This window comes from Bombina bombina, chromosome 1 (assembly GCF_027579735.1).
Source record: "Bombina bombina isolate aBomBom1 chromosome 1, aBomBom1.pri, whole genome shotgun sequence".
NCBI classification, from domain to species: domain Eukaryota; kingdom Metazoa; phylum Chordata; class Amphibia; order Anura; family Bombinatoridae; genus Bombina; species Bombina bombina.
Window position 1 is genome coordinate 862,877,998 of NC_069499.1, and position 21,298 is coordinate 862,899,295.

Sequence of the window (21,298 nt, forward strand, 5' to 3'; positions counted from 1 at the left end):
TGTATCTAATGAGACACTGAACCTGTCAGAATAATTGTCTAACACAACAAACAATAATAAAAAGATCAACCCTAGTTCCTAAAGCTCATATATGACTATATATATATATATATATACACACAACCATCCTGTTGCAATAATAAACATTCATTAATGAAAAGATGTATAGAACAAAATGAGCAAAATTGACATCGGTCCTACATCTACAAATCTTGATAGATTTATTTCTTTTAAGCCATAACTATTTTGAGTTTGAGGGGGTTTTCACACTCACTAACCCCATTAAGTCCATTCCCGCCCTCCTGGACAAACTCACACTCTTCAATATCCTGACCAATTTCCTTGTCAACCACTCTAAGTCAGAATTATTAGGGGTTTCCTTGACACCCACCATCAGTCAACATCTTAGGACCTCCTGTCCTTTTCGTCAATGCACCTCCTCCTTAAAATACTTAGGCACATACCTCACCGACAAATTAGACATGGTTTAAAACCTAAATTTTGCCTCTCTAAAACTTTCGCTAGAACGTGAACTATCCTCCTGGCACTCCAGACACCTTTCCTGGATGGGTAGAATCAATGCAATTAAAATGACCACCTTCCCCAGAATTTTATACTTATTGCAAGCTCTACCCATCCCCCTCCCTCCCCGATACCTTCCCAATCTCCAACGACTATTTAATTCCTTTATATGGGGGGGAAAACACTCAAGAATCAATAATAAAACCTTGATGTACCCCCGTATTCATGGAGGCCTAGGCGTCCCAGACTTAAATATGTATAGCCAAGCAATTTTTATTCAAAGAATTCTCGACTGGAGAGTTCATAGGGCCCAAAAAACATGGATCACTCTTGAGGAGCACCTGAGCCCCAGTTTAGGTCTATAGTCTAGCTGCTGGACCCCAAGAGGTGGAGACTGGCAGGGCAATATTGATAACCCTATCACTAAAGAGACCCTGACTCAGTGGGAGAAAGCCAATAGGGTCAACCCCTATCTCTCGTCCAGACCCTCCCCTCTGACCTCATTGATCCATAACCAAGAGTTCACTCTGACTGACTGTGGGGGTTTCCCTGGGTTCCATGAGCCCTACTTGGACATATCCATTCACCACATTTCAGAAAACGAGCACCTCTGATCGCACACACAACTTTTAGAGATGGGCTTCACTTGGGCCCAAAACTGGTTCACGTACAGGAAGGTCCACCACTACATCATGACTCACAAACAACACCTTAATTTGTTGAGAACCCAGACCAAATTAGAACAAATACTCTCATCTACGTCTGCACTAAATCACACCCTCTCTAAGATATACTCCATTCTCACCCAACCCCCCCCCCCCCCGGCAGCCTACCCTCCTCCGTGGATTCCTGGGAGAGGGAACTAGGGGTTATTATCCTCCCACAGATGGCCTCCTCCATGTTTATTAATACTAAATCCTCCTCCTCATCTGCCCGGGTATTAGAAATGAACTATAAAATCCTACATAATTGGTACCTCACTCCACGTCATCTACATACCCTATACCCCACAACAAATAACCGCTGCTGGCACTGTGGACACGTAGGCAGTGGAATGGGTCACATGTGGTGGTGGTGTAATGCTATCAACTCCTTTTAGAGATCTCTTATCCGTGAAATAGAAAAAATCTTCCAGAAAACAATATCTTGTGACCCACTACTGTTCCTTCTGAATAAGAACATCAAACTCCCCTCCAAAACACACCTTATACTATTTTGCATATTCACAAATAGTGCTAAATCTCTCATTGCTAAAAATTGGAAGTCCCCTGAGCCCCCTAATTTAACACAGTGGAGGAATATGGTTTCAGACCTTTTAGAACTAGAGGAATACAGTGCATTTAGACTAGACAATAGAGACCATTTTATAATTGCACAAGATATTTGGGAGCAGTATCTTAAATATAACTTACCACCCTCACAGGTTGACAGGCTCTTAACTCTTCCCACCAACACACCAATGGAGACCTAACTTTTCCGGCATACTCTGTACAGGCTTTACTTTCAATCCAATCCTTCCAGCATCTATATATAATCTATGCTGGACAGCTATAGGGCCATTACGGCTACTTCTTATCCACTCCCCCCCCTTTTTTTTTTCAATTTCCCCTCCCCCCTTTTCTCTATGATTCCCTGTTCTACCCTTAGAATTGTTATTTACTTATTTTATTCCTTCTTTATTTCTTTTGTTTCTCTCTCACCCTATGTGAAAGCAGTTACTTGTCTCTAGTATTGTTAATTATATTTGGTTGTTTTTGACAAGTTGGTATCTGCTGATACAATTATGTATTCTTTTCTTAAAATCTTCAATAAAAAGACCTTGGAATAAAAAAACAAAATACATGCTGCAACACTAGACACTGACCCACCAAATGCAGTGTTATTAACGGCATACAGCATACGTGACCAAAGTATGACATTCATTTAGTGTTTATATGCAGTTTCCTTGTAGTGGGTACACCATAGACACACACACTGTACAGTGAAGATTTGACAGTGCCCACATAAACCACCACAATAAAAAAAGAATATCCAACTATTTACAAGATAAATTTACATTTATGAAAAAAAAAAATCTCAATATTAAACAAGAACAGAAATTAACCATTGCTGTAGTGTAAAGTATACCCCATGGGATTGATGCATAGCTAAAGTAATATCAGTTGAAATTCATGGGGAGTTGTGAGACATCTTTAAAGTCAAACCATCAGAATGAGACTACCTTAGATGCAGCCAACATCTGTGGATATCTCCAATCAGCAAGAGTTCCATTTTCTGATTAGCCGATTCCGCTCTGATTTGAGGCAAGCTGGCAATATGGCAGACGCATATGTGAAATACGTAAGGCTCCATTAGATTGAGCAGTTCTGCAGTCTCCCTGACTGATTTGCTGCAATCAAAGTCTGTTCCTCCTCACTTCAGGAGCAGAGATGAGTCGTGTAGATATTCTATACGAATAGCAGTCTTGACGGTCGTTATACTTGATGCTGGGTAGGTATTGTAAGCCAAGTAACCTCCCAATTACTTTTGTAGAATTATAGGAGTTGCAGGCAATTCTCTCCCCACTGTGTGGTTCGGCTGCGGTAAGCTCCAAAGATGGCGGCGAAGAAGGCAGAGAACTCATCCCTGAATCCAGAAACTGTATAATGGGGATGGTGAGTGGCCGCATTGTCTTTCCTCCTCTAGCCCAGGGCGAATCTGTGTCATAGTCGCAGTAGCCGGTTTGTGATATGGTAGTTGTGGCAGATGATAGCGTTCAACAGCCAAAGATGGAGATCTATGTGCCTGTGTCATGGCCAGCAGACACTGCATGGTTGTTTCCAAATTAGTGAATTCTGGGAGTAGTAGCATTTCCAAGGCAGAAAGTATGTCTCAGTACCCATTAGTGCAGTATCAGAGGCTCCGCGTAGAGTGCAATTGGTTTCTATCCACTAGCTTGCAGTTTCTGCGTCACTGAAAATGGGGGCATTTCAAAAGGTTACTCCAGTTTAAGTTTAAGGGCCCTCCGGGGCAAGGGTGGTGATATTTTCCTTCACAAAATATATAGGCAATCAGCTCACCATTTAGATACAGTGTCCACAGTGGTAGCTATGGGTTTTTAAGCTAAGCTATTAGGAGTCTTCACTGAGCTCTTCCTCCATGCTACCACTCTTTAGTCCCAGCCACCAGAAGTCTTAATTGTGTTTTTGATGTTTTTGTGCAACTTTTTTGTCTTGAGTTAACCAAAGCTCTGAAATCGCGCTAATCTGATGCGCATTAAATTAAACTATGCTCAAGCTAACACATTTACTTTTAACTCATAATACGTGTACTATATACATTGCGTGCAGAGAGCTGCAAAATATCCTTATAGTTTGTTTGCTAAATTTAGCGCTCCACTCAAAATCTAGTGTATTATGGGATAGATTACGAGTGGAGTGCTAATTAACTCTCCTGTTCTAGTGTTAATTGTGCTAGAAGTACGCTGTTTTTTGCTTGTATTATGAGCTGATAATAAACAGTTTTTTGCTTGCGCGCTAACACAATGAGCGCAAAAAGACAAAGTATTGCATGCCCGTTCACGTATTCCCCCACTATGACGCAAACCAGATCGCATATTCATATGTGAGCTAACCGACATGAAAATTTTATTATTTTTCCCATTCCAATGTTCCTCAAAAGAATATATAATTATATATAGGTATTGATATATACAAATATATAGGAATATCTATTTGAATTGGAAATATTTACAGTAAATAAACAGTATAACACTTTATTAAATATGATTATTGTATAAATATGCTTTTACATGTTTTCATCTGCTTAATTGCAAAGGGCTCCAATGCATATATATATATATATATATATATATATATATATATATATATATATGTGTGTGTCTAGATATGTATACATATGTATTTATGAGTTTATACGTGTATATATGTCAGTAAATACATATATACACACATGTGTACACATATATAGACATATAGTATCTCACAAAAGTGAGTACACCCCACACATTTTTGTAAATGTTCTATTATATCTTTTCATGTCACAACACTGAAGAAATGACACTTTGCTACAATGTAAAGTAGTGAGTGAACAGTCTGTATAACAGTGTAAATTTGCTGTCCCCTCAAAATAACTCAACACTAAGGGGCCTATCTATCAAGCTCCGAATGGAGCCTGACGCCCTGTGTTTCTGGCGAGCCTGCAGGCTCGCCAGAAACAGCAGTTATGAAGCAGCGGTCACAAAGACCGCTGCTCCATAACCTGTCCGCCTGTTCTGAGCAGGCGGACAGACATCGCTGGAAATCAACCCAATCGAGTACGATCGGGTTGATTGACACCCCCCTGCTGGTGGCCCATTGGCCGCAAGTCTGCAGGGGGCGGCGTTGCACCAGCAGCTCTTGTGAGCTGCTGGTGCAATGCTGAACATGGCGAGCATATTGCTCGCCGTATTCAGCGAGGTCTGGCAGACCTGATCCGCACTGTCGGATCAGGTCCGCCAGACTTTCTTAAATATGGGCCACAGTCATTAATGAAGTGTGAATATTTTGTGTGGCCACCATTATTTTCCAGCACTGCCTTAACCCTCTTGGGCATGGAGATCTCCAGAGCTTCACAGGTTGCCACTGAAATCCTCTTCCACTCCTCAAATGACAAAATCACAGAGCTGGTGAATGTTAGAGACCTTGCACTTTCCCACCTTCCATTGGAGGATGCCCACAGATGCTAAATAGGGTTTAGGTCTGGAGACATGCTTGGCCAGTCCATCACCTTTACCCTCAGCTTCTTTAGCAAGGCAGTGGTTGTCTTGGAGGTGTGTTTAGGTTCGTTATCATGATGGAATACTGCCCTGCGGACCAGTCTCCGAAGGGAGGGGCTCATACTCTGCTTCAGTATATCAAAGTGCATGTTGGCATTCATGGTTCCCTCAATGAACTATAGCTCCCCAGTGCCAGCAGCACTCATGCATGCCCAGTTCATGACACTCCCACCACCATGCTTGACTGTAGGCAAGACACACTTGTCTTTGTACTCCTCACCTGGTTGCCACCACACACACTTGACTCCACCTGAACCGAATAAGTTTATCTTGGTCTCTTCGAACCACAGGATATGGTTCCAGTAATCCATGTTCTTAGTCTGCTTGTCTTCAGCAAACTGTTTGCAGGCTTTCTTGTGCATCATCTTTAGAAAAGGCTTCCTTCTGGGACGACAACCATGCAGACCAAATTGATGCAGTGTGCGGCATATGGTCTGAGCACTGACAGGCTGACCCCACACCCCTTTAACCTCTGCAGCAATGCTGGCCGCACACATACGTCTATTTCCCAAAGAAAACCTCTGGATATGATGCTGAGCACGTGCACTCAACTTCTTTGGTCGACCATGGCAAGGCCTGTTCTGAGTGGAACCTGTACTGTGAAACTGCTGTATGGTCTTGCCCACCGTGCTGCAACTCAGTTTTAGGGTCTTGGAAATCTTCTTATAGCCTAGGCCATTTTTATGTAGAGCAACAATTATTTTTTTCAGATCCTCAGAGAGTTCTTTGCCATGAGGTGCCATGTTGAACTTCTAGTGACCAGTATGAGAGAGTGTGAGAGCGATAACACCAAATTTAACACACCTGCTCCCCATTCACACCTGAGACCTTGTAACACTAACGAGTCACATGACACCGGGGAGGGAAAATGGCTAACTGGGCCCAATTTGGATATTTCCACTTAGGGGTGTACTCACTTTTGTTGCCAACGGTTTACACATTAATGGCTGTGTGTTGAGTTATTTTGAGGGGACAGCAAATGTACTCTGTTATACAAGCTGTACACTCACTACTTTACAATGTAGCAAAGTGTAATTTCTTCAGTGTTGTCACATGAAAAGATATAATAAAATATTTACAAAGATGTGAGGGGTGTACTCACTTTTGTGAGATACTGTATGTCTATATATGTGTACATATAGGGAATTTAAGTTTAGAATTTCTATTTAACCCCTTAATAACCACAGAACTTTTCCATTTTCTGTCCGTTTGGGACCAAGGCTATTTTTACATTTTTGAGGTGTTTGTGTTTAGCTGTAATTTTCCTCTTACTCATTTACTGTACCCACACATATTATATACCAATTTTCTCGCCATTAAATGGACTTTCTAAAGATACCATTATTTTCATCATATCTTATAATTTACTATAAAAAAAATTATAAAATATGAGGAAAAAATGGAAAAAAACACACTTTTTCTAACTTTGACCCCCAAAATCTGTTACACATCTACAACCACAAAAAAACACCCATGCTAAATAGTTTCTAAATTTTGTCCTGATTTTAGAAATACCCAATGTTTACATGTTCTTTGCTTTTTTTGTAAACTATAGGGCCATAAATACAAGTAGCACTTTGCTATTTCCAAACCATTTCTTTTCAAAATTAGCGCTAGTTACATTAGAACACTGATATCTTTCAGGAATCTCTGAATATCCATTGACATGTGTATATTTTTTTTTAGTAGACATCCCAAAGTATTCATCTAGGCCCATTTTGGTATATTTCATGCCACCATTTCACCGCCAAATGCAATCAAATACAAAAAATCGTTCACTTTTCACAAATTTTTTCACAAACTTTTGGTTTCTAACTTAAATTATTTACAAACAGCTTGCGCAATTATGGCATAAATGGTTGTAAATTCTTCTCTGGGATCCCCTTTGTTCAGAAATAGCAGACATATATGACTTTTGCGTTGCTTTTTGGTAATTAGAAGGCCGCTAAATGCCACTGCGCACCACATGTGTATTATGCCCAGCAGTGAAGGGGTTAATTAGGGAGCATGTAGGGAGCTTTTTGGGATAGTTTTAGCTTTAGTGTAGTGTAGTAGACAACCCCAAGTATTGATCTAGGCCAATTTTGGTATATTTTATGCCACCATTTCACCACCAAATGCGATCAAATTAAAAAAAAAGTTACATTTTTCTCAATTTTAGGTTTCTCACTGAAATTATTTACAAACAGCTTGTCCAATTATGGCACAAATGGTTGTAAATGCTTCTCTGGGATCCCCTTTGTTCAGAAATAGCAGACATATATGGCCTTGGCATTGCTTTTTGGTAATTAGAAGGCCTCTAAATGCCGCTGCGCATCACACGTGTATTATGGCTAGCAGTGAAGGGGTTAATTATGTAGCTTGTAGGGAGCTTGCAGGGTTAATTTTATCTTTAGTGTAGAGCTCAGCCTCCCACCTGAAACATCAGACCCCCTGATCCCTCCCAAACAGCTCTCTTCCCTCCCCCACCCAACAATTGTCCCCGCCATCTTAAGTACTGGCAGAAACTCTGCCAGTACTAAAATAAAAGGTATTTGGCCCTTTTTAAAAAAAAAAAAAAAAAAAAAAGCATATTTACATATGCTGATGTGTATGATCCCCCCTTAGACCCCAGCCTCACTGATCCCCCACCTAACAGCTCTCTAACCCTTCCCCTCTGCCTTAATGGGCGCCATCTTGGGTACTGGCAGCTGTCTGCCAGTACCCAGTTTTGTAAAAAATGTGCCTTTTTTTAAAAAAAAAAAAAAGCCCTTTTCTGTAGTGTAGCTTTCCCCCCCCCACCAAGACCAACCCCCAACCCCTTCCAGATCCCTTAGATTATATTTTTAATATTTAAACTTTATTAGTTTTATTTACTTTTAACTTTATGTTTTTCTGTAGTGTAGCGGTTCCCACCCGCTCCGTGCACACGCCCGCCCACCACCCCCCGTGCACGCGCGTGCTCCCGTGCGCGCCCCCGTGGGTCCCGCTCCGATCCCGCCCCCTCCACTCGACACAGAGCATCGATGGCCGCCCACCCACCTCCCACGTAAGCTCCCACCCACCAACGATACCGGCCATCGATGTCCGGTGCAGAGAGGGCCACAGAGTGGCTCTCTCTGCATCGGATGGCCAAGGGGGGTTATTGCAGGATGCCTCCATATCATGGCATCACTGCAATAACCGGAAAGCAGCTGGAAGTGAGCAGGATCGCTTCCAGCTGCTTTCCAGACCAAGGACGTACGCCACACGTCCTCGGTCATTAACTGTATTTTTTTTTAGGACGTGTGGCGTACGTCCTTGGTCGTTAAGGGGTTAAAGGGACATAAAACCCACATTTTTTTATTTCTTGATTTAGATAGAACATACCGTTTTAAACAACTTTGTAATTTACATCTATTATCAAATTTTCTTTGTTTTCTTGTTATCCTTTGATGAAAAGCTGAAATGTAAGTCTGCAGTACTATATAGCAGCAGTTTTGCAACAATGTTATACATTAGCAAGAGCACTAGATAGCAGCTCTATTTCCTGTCATGTAGTGCTTCAGGCATGTGCACGCTACCTACCTAGGTATCTCTTTAACATAAAATAACATGAATGAAATAAATTTGATAATAGAAGTAAATTGGAAACTTTTTAAAAATTGTATTTTCTATCTGAATTGTGAAAGAAAATTTTTGGATTTAATGTCTGTTTAAGGGCCTCAGTCACTTCTGCACACACACACAGAAACACAAACACAATAAAGATGTATTCAAGTTCAATAAATCAGTCAAATATATGCCAGATTTTTCAGACTTGATTAAAAATGTTTTTCACCAATAATCTCTATAGTTTAAAGTGAATTAGTTTAAAAGTCTTTTAAACATTTAGGACGGCATTTGTTTTTTGTTGACTTTATATGGGTTTATGGCCAGTTGTGGCAATAAGAGGGTGGGGGATGCTAAGTTTATATATAGCACCACAGTTCTTGGAAATATCAATAGACATTAATGGGACAGTCTAGTCAAAATTAAATTTTCATGATTCAGATATGGCATGCCTTTTTAAATAACTTTCCAATTTACTTTTATAATCACATTTTCTTTGTTCTCTTGGTATTATTTGCTAAACTTAGGTAGGTTCATATTCTAATTTCATAGCCCTTGAAGGTCGCCTCTTATCTCAGGGCATTTTAACAGTTTTCCACAGCTAGAGGGCATTAGTTCATGTATGCCATTTAGATAACCGTGTGCTCACACACGTGGAGTTACCTAGGAGTCAGCACTGATTGGCTAAAATACAAGTTTGCCAAAAGAAGTAAAATAAGGTGGCAGTCTGCAGAGGCTTAGATACAAGGTAATTACAGAGGTAAAATGTATATTAATATAACCGTGTTGGTTATGCAAGACTGGGGAATGGGTGATAAAGGGATTATCTATCTTTTAAACAATAAAAATTCTGGAGTTATCTGTCCCTTTAATATTCAAGACATTCCCATTGAGCAGTAGGTTATTTGCTATTTTTGGCACATGCAGATTTAAAATTATAGATATATTGAGCCCCATCTACAATAGAATAGACTTGGGATTCTGTCTGCCCCCTTTTGCATGTACTATTGTAGGAGAACCTCCTTGTGCAATGCGTCAGACCAATCACACCGAACAAATGTGATTGGGGTTGTAACTGGTTTTTGCTTTTAATTTTAGGCCATTGTTATAGTTTGAATTAGAAAATTGAATATTGTTCTGAACTTGCTTATGCATGATTTAAAAACAAAAAAGAAAACTCAAAATATATGATTAATATCTTTAACATCATGCTAAATAATAATTTTATCTTTATAAAAGGTATCTTTGATTGAACTGCTTAGCATCGAACAATGTGTAGTTTATGATGAAATTCTATTTTTATCTGCATTTAGTTAGTCATGAAATGTTGTATACCCTTGAGGTGCTATGAGTATGCTGCTTGTGGTCTTTTGATTACCCTATGTATATGTGTGTACCATCAATACAGTCAATGGCCCCCATTTATGAAGCTGCTTAAGCAGCTTTAGGCCGTTTCTGTGCAGGCTCATTCATCAGAGGTTGCGAACATCAGAAAAAACAGACTTGTTTGTCCAGGATGACTGACAAGCCATGCTTGAATCAAAGAGGGAGAAGGGGGTGAATCCTTACTGTATGTTAATCACAGGTAAATCACCAGTAATAAAAACCTCCACTGTTAGAGGAACCAAAGAGTCTGGAATTATAAGTGTCCCCTGTTGTCCCCGAACAAAGTCAAAGTTACACAGTGTTACACAGTGTCAAAGGGAGCGGCACTCTGATCGTGCCCTCTTACCCTGCAGCTGGGATTTGTCAGGCTCCTCCAGGATCTGGGACCAAACCTTCAATAAGAGTGAACGTACTCCATGGTCTCCTCTGCCTCTGTGGGCGCCCGCTGCCTGAACTACTCCTCAGAATGCCCCGGGATGACGTCACCGCTTCAGGAGGACTGTCAATTGGTTCCTTAGTGGGGGTGTGCTTGGTGGCAAGAACCTTGGCGTCGGATCACTGGAAAATGCACAAATTGAAGGAAAAAGGATTCGATCCACTCCAGAGAAAGTTAAAACGAAAACTTTATTTAATCCATTAAAACACAATGGGGTTTGTCAGAAAGCAGCACATAGAGTGAGCGCAGCACCTGGCTTACGCGTTTCGGCAAGAAGCCATAGTAATTGAGGCTATGACTACAGCTTCTTGCCAAAACACTTAAGCCAGGTGCTGCGCTCACTCTATGTGCTGCTTTCTGACAAACCCCATTGTGTTTTAATGGATTAAATAAAGTTTTCATTTTAACTTTCTCTGGCGTGGATCGAATCCTTTTTCCTTTGACAAGCCATGCTCCCACGAAATTGGTTAAAGTCTTTAATTCCGGCAGCTGATGCTGCTACAGAGACCCCAAATGCATGTGGGCAAGTTCTCTCTATGAGAATCTTGTCCACATGGAGATTAATAAATGGGAGCCCATATGTAATATCAGATTAGTCAAATGTAGAACACGATGCTGAACATTTTAGTAGATATTGATGAGGTTAGTTTCATGGCTTCATTTTCAATGTTGTCCAAACTGGCTGCTTCTGTCTTTTAGGATTGAACAGATTAAATTCAGTGTAACCAGGCTAATTCCCTCACTCACTCGATGGGTTTTGGCAAAAATAGTTTATTGGTCAGGAATCATGACAGTCATATTATTTAGCAACTTGGATATGATGCTTCTGTGTTATGTCTTGGTCTGCAGCATAACTAATAGCAGCCTATGAATGATTTGTGTAGGGCCATCAGTTGCAGTTATGTAATTGTTAAGTTTAAAAGCTGAACAGGGGTGATTAAAATGAATATATTTTAGGATAGTGTCAAGGTCATCTAAAGAAAGAATGATGAAGGAATTCAGAAGAATGCTAGGGAATTCAGAAGATTGCTAGGGAATTCAGAAGATTGCTTAGGAACCAAAGAAGTTAGGTTCATATTTCTCCTCTATAGAAAGGTTATGGTGTAAAGCTGAGATATTTCCTTCAAATTTCCTCCTGCATTAATCTACTGGTGGTGTAAAGAAGGTGTTCAAGTGCTTAGGACTTGTGCTCAGGACTTGTGAGCTTACAATTTTAGATTATTCCTTATCTTTCTGATCCTTTAATCTGTTCTCAGATGAACAGATGTCTTTCTGGGTTGATGTTGCTCCTATATTTCCTCATTATCAACTTTCATCTATCTTTGTTTGTCAGTTATGGTAACCAGCAGGGTGCATAATTTGAACTATTTTGTATACCCCTACAGAGCTGAGCTATTTAACACCACTGTGATTACTACTTTTTTTCTGTGAGGTATGTACAAAAAGTATACCATAAATGCAACAAAGAAAAAATAACAACAAAAAAGAAAAATACAAAAATACAAAAATAACTTTCCTTAAGGAAGAATTATGTTAGCTGCGGACTCTTCCTCTGTCCTTTTTTAGATCTGGATGAATGGAAATGGCAGTGCTTTCCTCTACCGAACAGTGATACATCTCCTCCTTTGCAGGCTTGAGGAAAAGGAAAGCTCACAATGGGGATATCATTTCTGACATCTTATTATATTGATCCACATAAGAAGCAGGAATATTTTCCAGTAAAAAATATTCTGATAAAAAAAAACAACAAAGCTTTATCAAAACATATACTTGTTCAGACGTTATTTTAATAAAATAGCTCCATAAATATCAGTGGTCACACTCATGTTTCTCAAGAGCTAATCAAAAACTCTAAAAAAAACTGAATTCAGTCTATTATTTTGTGGTCAATTTTGCATAATCCAAAATACCATGTTCTTATTTAAAGCTGTTGAAAACCTGTTATTAACTATTATCACTTGCTACTGTGCACTCAAAAACTCCCTAAAATGCTATAGAAATAAATAGAGGGTGAATTAATACTAAATAAATCTGAAAGAAAAGGTCATTAAGAAAATAAAAAGAGAAAGGGTCAAAAGTGTATATGTATATATGTATTTGTGTATGTGTATATGTGTTAAATCTAATATTTACAATTACAATAATGTAAAGTATATATAGCAAAAAACTCCACTGCCTGAGTAGAAGTTTTATTATAGAGTGGCTATGTGAATTCACTTTATTGGACATAACAATTTTAGTGCATGCTAAGGGCGCGATCCGATATAGATCGTAGTTTGCGGCGCAAGCGAGGGAACCCGCGTCGCCCGCAGTTTCAGCTCGCAACTCGAGCTATCCCATATATGTCGCCGTCAGATGCTAACGTGCCGTAAGTCTGACAAACCAGCGATGTCCAGAAATCTGCGCAAGTACAAATTTCTGGCGTCGCCAGTGACTTGCGGCACGTTAGAAACTGCCGGCGCCTACAAAACCTGACTAAAGTCTAAATCACCCGCACTGTCTAACACGCCTCCCTAACATAGTCCGACACGTCTAACACGCCTCCTTAACATAGCCCGACACGTCTAACCCTCTATCCGCTATCCCCCTCACTATCCTAACAATAAAATATGTATTAACCCCTAAACCACCGTTCCCTAATAAAGTTATTAACCCCTAAACCGCCGCCAGCTATATTAAATCTATAACCCCCTAAAGTGAGCCCCTAACACCGCCGCCATCTACCTTACCTACCCCATAAAGTGAGCCCCTACCCCGCCGCTATTTTAAAATTATTAACCCCTAATCTAATCCCCCTACCCCGCCGCCATCTATATTAAATTATTTAACCCCTAAAATACTAAACTATCCCTACCACTAAACCTAAGTCTAACCCTACAAATAGCCCTGAAAAGGGCTTTTTGCGTGGCATTGCCCCAAAGTAACAGCTCTTTTGCCAGCCCTTAAAAGGGCTTTTTGCGGGGCATGCCCCAAAGTAACAGCTCTTTTGCCAGCCCTTAAAAGGGCTTTTGGCGGGGCTTTGTCACAAAGTAAACTGCTCTTTTGCCTACAATCTACATCCCCCTACACCGCGGCCACCTATAATAAATGTATTAACCCCTAATCTAATCCCCCTACACCGCCGCCAGCTATATTAACTATATTAACCCTAATTATATTAGGGTTAATATAGTTAATATAGTTATTATATTATATATATTAACCCTAATTATATTAGGGTTAATATAGTTAATATCGTTATTATATTATATATATATTAAGTATAATAACCCTATCTAACTCTAACATCCTAACTAAACTCTTATTAAAATAAATCTAATATTAATATTATTAATTAAAATATTCCTATTTAAATCTAAATACTTACCTATAAAATAAACCCTAAGATAGCTACAATGTAATTAATAATTACATTATAGCTATGTTAGGGTTTATATTTATTTTACAGGTAAATTGATAATTATTTTAACTAGGTATAATAGCTATTAAATAGTTATTAACTATTTAATAGCTACCTAGTTAAAATAATTACCCAATTACCTGTAAAATAAATCCTAACCTAACTTACAAATACACCTACACTATCAATAAATTAAATAAACTACAAATATCTATCTAAAAATACAATTAAATAAACTAAACTAAATTACAAAAAAAAACCAAACACTAAATTACAAAAAATAAAAAAAAGATTACAAGATTTTTAAGCTAATTACACCTATTCTAAGCCCCCTAATAAAATAATAAAGCCTCCCAAAATAAAAAAAATTCCCTACCCTATTCTAAATTAAAACAAGTTCAAAGCTCTTTTACCTTACCAGCCCTTAAAAGGGCCTTTTGTGGGGGCATGCCCCAAAGAAAACTGCTCTTTTGCCTGCAAAAAAAACACACAATACCACCCCCAACATTACAATCCACCACCCACATACCCCTAATCTAACCCAAACCCCCCTTAAATAAACCTAACACTACCCCCCCTGAAGATCTCCCTACCTTGTATTCACCCCGCCGGGCAGAACTCCTGATCCGATCCGGGCGATGTGTTCCAGCAAGCGGCAGTGAAGTCTTCTTCCATCCGGGCGATGTCTTGAAGCAAGCGGCAGAGAGTCTTCTTCCATCGGTGACGTCTTCAAGCAAATTGGCCTCTTCAATCTTCTTACTTCGCTCCTCCGTCGCGGAGCATCCTTCCGGCACGACGACTTCCCGACGAATGAGGTTCCATTAAATGACGTCATCCAAGATGGCGTCCGTCGAATTCCGATTGGCTGATAGGATTCTATCAGCCAATCGGAATTAAGGTAGAAAAATCTGATTGGCTGATTGAATCAGCCAATCAGATTCAAGTTCAATCTGATTGGCTGATTGGACGCTCCTCTCTGCCGCTTGCTTCAAGACATCGCCCGGATGGAAGAAGACTTCACTGCCGCTTGCTGGAACATATCGCCCGGATCGGATCAGGAGTTCTGCCCGGCGGGGTGAAAACAAGGTAGGGAGATCTTCAGGGGGGGTAGTGTTAGGTTTATTTAAGGGGGGTTTGGGTTAGATTAGGGGTATGTGGGTGGTGGGTTGTAATGTTGGGGGGTGGTATTGTGTTTTTTTTTTGCAGGCAAAAGAGCAGTTTTCTTTGGGGCATGCCCCCACAAAAGGCCCTTTTAAGGGCTGGTAAGGTAAAAGAGCTTTGAACTTGTTTTAATTTAGAATAGGGTAGGGAATTTTTTTATTTTGGGGGGCTTTATTATTTTATTAGGGGGCTTAGAATAGGTGTAATTAGCTTAAAAATCTTGTAATCTTTTTTTTATTTTTTGTAATTTAGTGTTTGTTTGTTTTTGTAATTTAGTTTAGTTTATTTAATTGTATTTTTAGATAGATATTTGTATTTTATTTAATTTATTGATAATGCAGGTGTATTTGTAACTTAGGTTAGGATTTATTTTACAGGTAATTGGGTAATTATTTTAACTAGGTAGCTATTAAATAGTTAATAACTATTTAATAGCTATTATACCTAGTTAAAATAATTAACAATTTACCTGTAAAATAAATATAAACCCTAACATAGCTATAATGTAATTATTAATTACATTGTAGCTATCTTAGGGTGTATTTTATAGGTAAGTATTTAGATTTAAATAGGAATATTTTAGTTTATAATATGAATTAGATTTATTTAATAAGAATTTAGTTAGGGGTGTTAGGGTTAGATAGAGTTAATATAGTTTATATAAATACTATAGTAACTATATTAACTATATTAACCTTAATATAATTAGGGTTAATATAGTTAATATATATAATGTAATAACTATATTAACTATAATATACTTAGGGTTAATATAGATAATATAGCTGGCGGCGGGGTAGGTAGATTAAATTAGGGGTTAATAATTTTAATATAGATGGCGGCGGTGTAAGGGGTTCACATTAGGGGATAGATCAGTTAGATGGTGGCGGTTTTAGAGGTTCACATTAGGGGATAGATCAGTTAGATGGTGGCGGTGTAAGGGGTTCACATTAGGGGATAGATCAGTTAGATGGTGGCGATTTTAGGGGTTCACATTAGGGGATAGATCAGTTAGATGGTGGCGGTTTTAGGGGCTCACAGTAGGGGGTTAGTTTATGTAGATGGCGGCAGTTTAGGGGTTAAATACTTTATTAGGGATTGCGGCGGGGGATCGCGGTTGACAGGGAGATAGACATTGCGCATGCGTTAGGTGTTAGGTTTATTTTAGCAGATCGCGGTTGACAGGGAGATAGACATTGCGCATGTGTTAGGTGTTAGGTTTATTTTAGCAGCCAGTTTAGGGAGTTACGGGGCTCCAATAGTCAGCGTAAGGCTTCTTACGGCTGCTTTTTGTGGCGAGGTGAAAATGGAGTAAGATTTCTCCATTTTCGCCACTTAAGTCCTTACGCTGTATATTGGATACCAAATTGCGCGGGTTTGGTATACCTGCCTATGGCCCAAAAAACTACGGGCGTCGTCAGAAATATACGCGCGTAACTTCTAGGTTACGCCTTTTATAGGATACCAAACCCGCGCAAATATTGGCGTCGCCGACTTTTGCGGGCGACGATTTTTATCGGATCGACCCCCCCATTTGTAGTCACCAATCAGCAAGCGCTACCCAGGTTCTGATCCAAAGATTGGCTGGCCGGCTCCTAAGCTCACATTCTTGCTTTTTTAAATAAAGATACCAAGAAAACAAAGAAAATTTGATAATGTGAGTAAATTAGAAAGTTTCTTAAAATTGAATGCTGTATCTGAATCATGAAAGTTTAATTTTGGCTAGACTATCCCTTTAATACAAATTTATTACCTGATGGAAATTAACATGCTAAAATGTCTTTATGCATATACGGTAACCAACATACTATTACAGTACTGTAAGACGCACCATATGATTGCTCACACAAATAATATTAATCATGCTTTACATAACTTTCATTTGAGAATTTAAAACTGTTCCAATCCATTAGGAAAAAAAATGAAATCCTGGTTATTGTGTGGTTAGCTTTCCCCTGCATAAACTTCTAGAAAACAGCTGCATTTCAGATAATCACAAACCCTTTTCACAAGTTTTGCACTTTCTATTTCAGCAGCCCTGACCTCTTGAAAAATCATTATAGTCTCTTTCGAATAACATAACTTGGCTCTTTGCAAAGTTTTGTTTTTTTTTTAAAGTATTTCTGCACATACAAAGCACATATGAATAAACACCATTTATTTTCTGCTTACAAAAAGATAAAAAATGTAAAACAAATCACAATCTTAAATTACAAATGTTGAACGTAACTAAAAATAATATCACCTGATCATTTATAACTGCTTTCAAGTATTTTGACATAGTAAAAATGTTAATTATAAAATGAAGCTAGATAACATGAAATGTTTAGCTGTATACATCTCATGATACCAATTCAAATGACATAAACAACTTACAAGACTTTTCTTTAGTTTTGTAATAAATTAACATATAAAGTCAACTCCAACCTTGTTTGCTACACATTTTCAAACAAAACTACCTCCACTACCTATATTACATAAAGGTGCAATTCAATACTTGTTACTTAAAGGGACAGTCAAGTCCAAAAAAAACTTTAATTTTTCAAATAGGGCATGTAATTTTAAACAACTTTCCAATTTACTTTTATCAAAAATTTTGCTTTGTTCTCTTGGTATTCTAGTTGAAAGCAAACCTAGGGAGGCACATATGATAATTTCTAAGCCCTTGAAGGCCGCCTCTATTTTATTTACTTTTCACAGCAGGGGAGTGCAAGTTCATGTAGGCCATATAGATAGCATTGTGATCACGCCCGTGGCTAGTGGCAGACACTGCACTAATTGGCTAAAATGCAACTATATGCAAAATAACTAAAAGTCATGTGATTAGGGGCGGTCAGAAGATGCTTAGATACAAGTTAGTCACAGAAGTAAAAAGTGTATTAATATAAAAGTGTTGGTTTTACAAAAAACTGGGGAATAGGTAATAAAGGGATTATCTATATTTTTAAACAACAAAAAATCTGGTGTTAACTGTCCCTTTAAAGGGACACTCAATCAAAATTAAACTTTCATTTTTCAGATAGAGCATGCTATTTTAAACAACTTTCCAAATTACTTCCATGTCTTTTTATATTTAAACTTTTTGAGTCACCAGCTCCTACTGAGCATGTGCAAGAATAAGCGTGTATGCATTTGTGAACGGCTGATGGCTGTCACATGGTACATGTATGCATTTGTGATTGGCTGATGGCTGTCACATGGTACAGGGGGAGTGGAAAAAGACATAACTTTTAAAATTGTCAGAAAAAAAATCCACTACTTATTTGAAGTTCAGACTAAGTGCTATTGCATTGTCTTGTTATCTTGCATTTGTTGATTATGCAAATCTACTGTGTTGACTGGTCCTTTAAAGGGATAGTCTAGTCAAAATTAAACGTTCATGATTCAGATAGGCCATATAATTTTAAATAACTTTTCTATATATTTTTATCATCAAATTTGATTTGTTCTCTTGGTATTCTTTGTTGAAAGCTAAACCTTGGTAGGCTCATATGCTAATTTCTAAGCCCATGAAGGCCGCCTCTTAGCTCAGAGGATTTTGACAGTTTTTTATAGCTAGAGGGCGTTAGTTCATGTGTGTCATATATATAACATTGTGCTCATGCACCTAGGAGTCAGCACTGTTTGGCTAAAATGCATTTCTTTCAAAAGAAATAAAATAAGGGGGAAGTCTGCAGAGGCTTAGATACAAGGTAATCACAAAGGTAAAAAGTATATTACTATAACCGTTTAGGTTATAAAAATTGGGGAATGGCTAATATAGGGATTATCTATCTTTTAAAAAAATAAAAAATCCGATGTAGACTGTCCCTTGAAGTAAACCCAGCTAGCCATTTTATTAGCAAAACTTTCATTGTTTTACATTATCTTTTCATATCACCTATATTTAGAGAGAGAGAGAGAGAGAGAGAGATGTAACAGGGTTAGGCTTGTGATATCTGCAATGTACACCAGTTCTCAGTATTGGAAACTCACAATTTTAAGAGATAAATTACAGGAAAAATTATTCAGAATAAACAATGAAAAAATATTACTTTTTTTCTATACTTAATTAAATATTTTAATATGACATGTTTTGCCATTTAAAATGTTTTGTATCTCTTTGAGTGAAAAAATTAATTCAAACATATGAGGCAGTTATTAATAATGTTTGAATTTTGCATTAAAGCAATACTAAATCCATTTTTTTCTTTCATGTAATTAGCAAGAGTCCATGAGCTAGTGACGTATGGGATATACATTCCTACCAGGAGGGGCAAAGTTTCCCAAACCTCAAAATGCCTATAAATACACCCCTCACCACACCCACAAATCAGTTTTACAAACTTTGCCTCCTATGGAGGTGGTGAAGTAAGTTTGTGCTAGATTCTACGTTGATATGCGCTCCGCAGCAGGTTGGAGCCCGGTTTTCCTCTCAGCGTGCAGTGAATGTCAGAGGGATGTGAGGAGAGTATTGCCTATTTTGAATTCAATTATCTCCTTCTACGGGGTCTATTTCATAGGTTCTCTGTTATCGGTCGTAGAGATTCATCTCTTACCTCCCTTTTCAGATCGACGATATACTCTTATATATACTATTATCTCTACTGATTCTCGTTTCAGTACTGGTTTGGCTTTCTAATACATGTAGATGAGTGTCCTGAGGTAAGTAAGTCTTATTTTCTGTGACACTCTAAGCTATGGTTGGGCAATTTTATATAAAGTTCTAAATATATGTATTCAAACATTTATTTGCCTTAACTCAGGATGTTCAACGTTCCTTATTGCAGACAGTCAGTTTCATATTTGGGATAATGCATATAAATAAATCAATTTTTTTCTTACCTTAAAAATTTGACGTTTTTCCCTGTGGGCTGTTAGGCTCGTGGGGGCTGAAAATGTTTCATTTTATTGCGTCATTCTTGGCGCTGACTTTTTTGGCGCAAAAAATTATTTTCTGTTTCCGGCGTCATACGTGTTGCCAGAAGTTGCGTCATTTTTTGGACTTTTTTGCGCCAAAAGTGTCGGCGTTCCGGATGTGGCGTCATTTTTGGCGCCAAAAGCATTTAGGCGCCAAATAATGTGGGCGTCTTTTTTGGCGCTAAAAAATATGGGCGTCACTTTTGTCTCCACATTATTTAAGTCTCATTATTTATTGCTTCTGGTTGCTAGAAGCTTGTTCACTGGCATTTTTTCCCATTCCTGAAACTGTCATTTAAGGAATTTGATCAATTTTGCTTTATATGTTGTTTTTTCTATTACATATTGCAAGATGTCCCAGATTGACCCTGAGTTAGAAGATACTTCTGGAAAGTCGCTGCCTGGTGCTGGATCTACCAAAGTTAAGTGTATCTGCTGTAAACTTGTGGTATCTGTTCCTCCAGCTGTTGTTTGTAGTGAATGTCATGACAAACTTGTTAATGCAGATAATATTTCCTTTAGTAATGTTACATTACCTGTTGCTGTTCCATCAACATCTAATACTCAGAGTGTTCCTGTTAACATAAGAGATTTTGTTTCTAAATCCATTAAGAAGGCTATGTCTGTTATTCCTCCTTCTAGAAAACGTAAAAGGTCTTTTAAAACTTCTCATTTTTCAGATGAATTTTTAAATGAACATCATCATTCTGATTCTGATAATGATTCCTCTGGTTCAGAGGATTCTGTTTCAGAGATTGATGCTGATAAATCTTCATATTTATTCAAAATGGAATTTATTCGTTCTTTACTTAAAGAAGTCTTAATTGCATTAGAAATAGAGGATTCTGGTCCTCTTGATACTAAATCTAAACGTTTAAATAAGGTTTTTAAATCTCCTGTAGTTATTCCAGAAGTTTTTCCTGTCCCTGATGCTATTTCTGAAGTAATCTCCAGGGAATGGAATAATTTGGGTAATTCATTTACTCCTTCTAAATGTTTTAAGCAATTATATCCTGTGCCATCTGACAGATTAGAGTTTTGGGACAAAATCCCTAAGGTTGATGGGGCTATCTCCACTCTTGCTAAACGTACTACTATTCCTACGGCA